Source organism: Rutidosis leptorrhynchoides, chromosome 6 (genome assembly GCF_046630445.1).
Source record: "Rutidosis leptorrhynchoides isolate AG116_Rl617_1_P2 chromosome 6, CSIRO_AGI_Rlap_v1, whole genome shotgun sequence".
Classification (NCBI taxonomy): Eukaryota; Viridiplantae; Streptophyta; class Magnoliopsida; order Asterales; family Asteraceae; genus Rutidosis; species Rutidosis leptorrhynchoides.
Window position 1 is genome coordinate 441,984,783 of NC_092338.1, and position 7,502 is coordinate 441,992,284.

Sequence of the window (7,502 nt, forward strand, 5' to 3'; positions counted from 1 at the left end):
CAAAGAGGGAGAATTGTAGAGGGAGAGAGATAGAGAGGTGGTGATTGTGGTGGTTCTCCAGTGGTGATCAAAGGTGGTGGCGGTTGTCCGGTGAAGGTGAGGTGTTAGTTGATGGTTCGATGGGTGGTGGGTTTTGGTGGTTGACGATGGTAGTGAGTGGTGTACATGGTGCTACGATTTTAAGATGGTGGAGTGGTCACGAGGCGGCGATGAAGACTGCAACAGTAGTAGTTTACAGCGAAACAGAAGTAAGTAGTTGCAGCCGTCATTCATTTTACATTGATGGCGGTTTTGGTTGTTACAAAGAGGGATAATTGTAGAGGGAGAGAGATAGAGAGGTGGTGATTGTGGTGGTTCTACGGCGGTGATCAAAGGTGGTGGCGGTTGTCCGGTGAAGGTGAGGTGTTGAGATGGTGAAGTGAGGGACGTAGACATTGGTTAAAGAAGAAAGACAAACAAAGTGGTGTGTGATTCAAGTGATGTACATACGTATCTATTATATTCATGTGGGTTATAGATTCAGTGGAAGATTAATCAAACCAAAACAAGCATAGTGAATTACAAAGTTTTCAATATTTAAACGGTTAAGCAGCCTTCATATTGTTTCTTTCTGCCGACGTTTTAAAGCGGGAATTATATCGTGCACCGTTGTTAATCAGTGGCGGATAAAAGTGTTCAGAAAAATCCCATATTTTTAAATTAACTATATTTATTTATTTTGGTCATTATGGTATAAAATTCGATCATTAACTATCAAATAAAATTACATTAATTATTCACTCCCAATCCCAAGTAAAATATAAAAAGTTTTAAAATATCACAAATAGTTCCTAAGTATATATTTAATAAGCCTATAAGTTATAAAACTCATTTTCGGATCATCGTTTATCTTAAAATCACATAAGCTCCTTTTTAACTCGTGTAATATCGTTCAAATGATAACTGGGTGTTACCGTCGTTTACTAAATAACTTCGAAATCACACACACACACACACACACACACACATATATATATATATATATATATATATATATATATATATATATATATATATATATATATATATATATATATATATATATATATATTTAATATACTTTATTTATATAGATGTGTTTTAAATAATAATTATCATAATATCATACTTTTATTTTATTTTACAAATTTAATTTTAATAACAACAACATATAATATTTCAATTTATATTTTCAATTATTATTTATATATATGTATATATACACACATATCTATTTACAATTAATTGTTCGTGAATCGTCGAAACTGGTCGAATGTCAAATGATTTTATAAACTAGTTCAAAAATTTTGAAATTCAATTTAATAGACTTTGCTTATCATATCGAAACCATATAAAGATTAAGTTTAAATTTGGTCAAAAATTTCCGGGTCGTCACATATTACTCTATTAGGGTTTAGAAATTAGGGTTTTGGGTTTAAAATTAGGGTTTTGGGTTTAGAAATTAGGGTTTTGGGTTTAAAATTAAGGTTTTGGGTTTAGAAATTAGGGTTTAGAAATTATGGTTTAGATTGAATTTTAAACACGAACGGTTTAGAGTTTAGAGTTTTGGGTTCAGTCCCAAAACCCAAAACCCAAAACTCTAAATCGGGCTAAATCTTGAAAAAAAAAAAACTTCACATTTAATGGGAAAAATGCTTGAAGAATAACATTCAGGAATAACATTACGCATGATACATGTTATCAGTTTTTTTTTAGAGTTTTTTCGCTAAAATATTGACATTCATCACAAAGTGTCTTTTTTAAATGTTCATACTTTCGTGTGCTTTTAATGTTGAAATTTTTTTTTGAAAAAAATAAAACAATTTAATTTTACTTCCCCCTTCTCCAAAAAAGTGTTTCCCTCTTGATTATAACCCTATATATATATATATATATATATATATATATATATATATATATATATATATATATATATATATATATATATATATATATATATATATATATATATATATGTGTGTGTGTGTGTGTGTGTGTGTGTGTGTGAAAATTTTTATAAATCAAAAGTTCTCACAGTTCTAGCCTTTTTGATTTGCTGTAAGTTAGTGATGTTATTTCTAAGTGCGATTTGTCTTGATGGGGATAGTACTTGTCAAGTTTGGTATTATTACTTCTAAACATATAATTGTAGAGAATGTTATTTTGATGGTTCTTGTGGTTATTTTTAAAAAATTTGTTGTCTTTTATACTTTGTATTTATGCTGGTAGTTCTTTATTTCATAAGTTTTATTCTTATTAGTCGTTTACATTGACTATCAATTTTTTCATTACTTTTTCTTTATTCTTTAGTTAGTCCTTTAATTTTATTTTTTTTAAATAAATTAAAATTGAAGCAATCTAAAAATGACAAATGTTACAATTTAAGTAGACGCTTTCGTAGGCATGATCCTACGATCAACTTGACTTGCATACAATTGAAACTACAATAAACATTGAACCATTAATGTTGGTGCATATAATCCGAGTTCTATTGTTTAATACTCGTTATGATTAAGTCATGTAATGTGAACACTTGTGTTTGAATATTGGTTATCATTTATTATTGTTTATTGTGTTTAACCAATGCCGAAGGATGGTCTTAGAGTTGTTTGGTTGTCAACTCTGACCATCAACGGATGGAAGGTACCATAGGTCTAGGGACGTGGACCATCGGCCGATGGTCAAGGACAATCGCCTGATGGTCCCTGCAGGTGGCTATAAATATAGATGACGGGTTTCATTCTTAGGTTACGAACCCTACACCTCCTAGCTGTCATATTGTCGTCTATAAACGTCCCAAGTTACACCCCAGCCGAATACAAACCTTTAGGCATCTTTCTAATCATTTAGTTGGTTTATTCGATCCCGAAGCGTAATCGTATCCGTCTTTACCTAGGTTATTGTTTTCTGCCTTTAATCTAGTGATAAACGTCTGTAAGATCCTATAATCGTCATATTGTCGTCTGTAAACGTCCCAAGTTACACCCCAACCGAATACAAACCCTTAGGCATCGTTCTAATCATCATCTAGTTGGTTTATTCGATCCCGAAGCGTAATCGTATTCGTCTTTACCTAGGTTATTGTTTTCCGCCTTTAATCTAGTGATAAACGTTCGATCTAAGATCCTATAATCGTCTACAATTACAAACCGGCCAAACTAAAACCTATTCACACCAACGAACCTGGATTCGAGTCTTCTGAGCCCACATGAAAACCACACGAGCGAAGGGGCTAAACACCCTTGAACCTTCAAAAAGGCTAAGGAAGACCAATGAACACTCGAACCAACCTAGCTAACTCTAGTCCTTTACTATATAAGTTTAAACTTCATTTGATCATCTACAATTTTGTCTTTTTAACTCCTTGTAACCTTATCAAAATTAAAAGAAGTTTAAAAAATAAGTTGTCCAAACATGAGTTAGGATATTGATACCTTGTTGTTGATGGTTGTCAATGGATATTACTGTTGATGTTGGTGGATACACCTCTTTTCTTCTGGCTTTTTTTAAGATATTTAAAATGAAGGAATCATGCTCAGGGTCAGATAACATGGAAACTGGAAGTTGTCCTAGATAATTCCTGTCTGAAATCAAACACTCTAAAGAGGCATTCTCCAACAGTAGCTTTGCTATCTCAACATGATTCTCTTCAATTGCGACGTCCATCGTATTCATTACGGAGCCACAAGAACTTCTGAAGTTCCCCATCCCAGGTATGAAGATTCGTATTGGTTTGTTTTGCACATTTTATGAAGGCCTCCGCTATGTATTCACATCCCAGATACGATGCATATGAAAGTGGTGGAGTAATTGGAGCACTTGATTTAGCTTTATCATAAATTCCCCTGACCTTCTTAACATCTACAGGACTTAACGGGTAGTCAAACGTGATGTTGTTTCCCTTTCTTAGACACCACCTGGCGAGATGAGTCCCCATGAAGAAATGCTGATCAGTGATCACAAAGTGGAATGTAATATGAGTTGTAGTTATGGGAAGACTTTGTGACAAGCAATGGTGTGGGCCGGTGGGTAACAGGTTAGTTTATCTAGACATGAAATGTGAATTCAAGTTGGTGTTTTGATGAACAATGATATTAATTAAGAGAGTAGATATGAAAGGTGTTAACTGAAAAAGGAGTGGAAAACCAAATCACAGTTTTGGAATCAGTGATTGTTTATCAATTTAATTTGAAAGATTTTTCATAGATACTTTGCTTAAAAAGTTAAAAGTTTAATAATAATCTTATTTTTGTGTTAGGAGTTAGGTGATGACAGGACTATATATGTCATGGAGAAACTAGCTGATCGAGAAGACTAACCATTGAAGTTAAGAATTTAGAGTATATATATTTATGTATGCTTGTATGCTAAATTTTGTCGTTAAACTGTTATGATGAATCACGAAGTAAATACATATATTACTGGTAAAAGGTATATGATATACATGTTTTTGGAAAGCTGACGAAAAATCAATAACTTTTCATTTAGATATCGAATAGTTTCAATGAACAGATTAAAAGATATGATCAACTGAATTATGATTGACGTTCATTGAAATTACTTTTGAATCTGCAATTAAGATTTAAACAACTTGTTTACAAGATTGATAAAATGGATTTTTAAATATTACCAGCCGAGTAAATGAATCCTTATATAAGGTACGTCTCGTTTGTTGAACTATTGTCAAAATTGACTTTTTGAAACGACTTTGGATAACTTTTGTATCTCGATCTCGAGCATTAGGATTGTGATACACTATGACCTGACCTAGCTTGATAGACATTTATTGACCAACATATGTTCTCTAGGTTGAGATCTACGATTAATTGGTAATCCGAGTTTCGATAACATTTTGATGAACAACTTTATATGCTGCTAAGGTGAGTTTCATTTGCTCCCTTTTTAATTGCTTTTGCAATATATATTTTTGAGCTGAGAATACAAAAGCGTCCAATCGGCATCGCTCATGCTTTCGGGCTTGGTCTCTAACAGAGGTTGATGTAGCTTCTTTTGATACAAGTAATCTTCAATTTGCATCTTCCAAAAGCCAAAGTCTCTCCCATCGAATCGGTCGATTCTAAACTTTCCGTCTTCCGCCATCGTACCCAAAGTCGAAACCTTGAGCTCTGATACCAGTTATAAGGATATTAGGACCCAAAACAACGCAAGTGATTCAACGAGATCACTCACCGATAGTAATTCTACAAGATTACTAACCCACTTAATGAACGAAAGATTATAAATGCAAGAAATGTAAATCGACACAAGAGATAACGTGGTTATATGCAATCGTTGTGATTGCTTTAGTCCACGGACCAACTAGAGAATGTATTTAATGAATATTTGTGGTGTGTTTACAATGAGTTACAAGAGGGTATATTTATAGAATGATTTAAGGAGTAAGCTAAAAACAATTCCTTGAAGCTTCATGTGAGTTTCCTGACAGCTTCATGGAGGCTACATGTGAGTTTCCTGACAGTTTCGTGGAAGCTACATGTGAATTTCCTCACAACTTCGTGGAAGCTACATGTGAATTTCCTAACAACTTCGTAGAAGCTACATGTGAGTTTTCTAACAACTTCGTGGAAGCTTCGTGTGAGTTTCTTGAAATCTTCCCTCTAATTGTTTAAAGTTCTCCATATCTCCAACATTGCATTCATCTCTCACGAATTAAATGAACTTATCATATCTTATTTGTGTCGTCTCGGTAGGTATTAAACATGTAGAGTATAATTCACATATGTATCTCGGTATCTCAAGCACTACTATTCTATTAAATTTCATTGTAGTAAAGGCTGAGTTTTAGATAATTGTGTTGTGTCAAGTATCAACTGTGTTTTACAAGTAAATGGACGAATTTACTCAACAAATCCTGTAAATGCTTTACAGAGCAAGATGCCAGTTTAATAATTGCAATGGTGAATTTTAGTAGAAGCTTAAAAAATATTAATTCATGCAAGTTACTAAGAATCTCTGGCTATAGGTATGCGACAGTAAACATGTCATGTATAACCAACAGAATTTACCAAGGTATAACGCTTGAGCCATACCAATATGGGACTATGTAAACTTGAATCAAGAATCGTATATAGCACAATTTTACAATTTGTAAAACAGTAAGATACATAGAGTAAGACATACAGTTTAATCGTTCATGACAATGATTTTATAGAAAATAATAATCCAAATAACCTTGGATTCAACAGAAGATACGAACAAGAGATTAAAACAAAACCAAAACTCTAATAAGTCTTCACAAACAAATAAAGAATACAGATTATCACTCACACACTCTAAAATGTTCAAAAAATATGATGAACACTAAGAATAAAGGAAACCCTTGAACAGAACGAGAGAGATTGAGAGCTGAGAGAGAGGGGGGGTTTAATTCCCGTGCTTTGAGAAATATAAAATCTAATACAGTACATGTTTTATATTCAGTACATGTTTTATATTTACTCATATTTACAACTGAAACCTCACAGAATATAAAAAAAGTAATAAAGACCCTAAGACTCTCAAACATATTACATAAATCTCAAACTATATAAACAAACATATAAATGCATATATTAACAAATGCACGTATATTCTTCTAAGGCAAACATCTTGAACAGCTACTCAGCTTCTCTGCAACTTATCTTCAACAGAAACACAACATCACTGCTACAAGATTTCCTTCTTACAATAACCTACACAAGATTTTCCAAGTTAATTAAAATGTAGTCTTCCAATAGATTTCAACAAGTTTTTACATGCAAAAAAATGTGTGAAGGGAACATGAGTTCAATAATATGAATGTTTTTGTCTGGACCAAACCCCTTTGATTTCACATTCAAAGGATTTTATGTTAGTATTGAGAGATTTAGAGATAATATAATAGAAATCGGATGGCAACGTTCAGTGTTTGCTTACTCTTTTAAAAAAGTGTTGACGTGGTGCTGAGGTGGTAGTCCGTCAATCTTCTTATTCAGTCATAGTCATCTCTTGCCAAAAAATAAAATTTTTTTACTAAAAAAACACATTTATTTGATTTTGACCATTAATAGTTATTTTCAAGAGATTATTTTTCTTTTTAATCGATGCGACGACACAAATACTTATTACCACGTATAAAAATAACTAGTGAAATGACCCGTGAAATCACGGGTTTGTTTAAACGAAATAATTTAATGACATATTTTATGTATTAAATGAATGTAAATGCTAAATTCATTTATTTTAATGACCCGTTCGACTAAGAAACTTGTCGTTATTTTTACAAATATATAGAGATATGTATTTTTGCATACATATGTAAAATAATTAATCTCGTAAAGAGAATACATATTTGAATATTTAATAATATAATAATTATAATTATAATTTAAATAATAATAATAAAGTTTGCTCAAAGTTGAGTATTTATAGTTTTAATAATAATTATTAGTAATAATAAATGTCTTTTAAAACGTTTTCATAAAATAAAATACAATTATTACAAT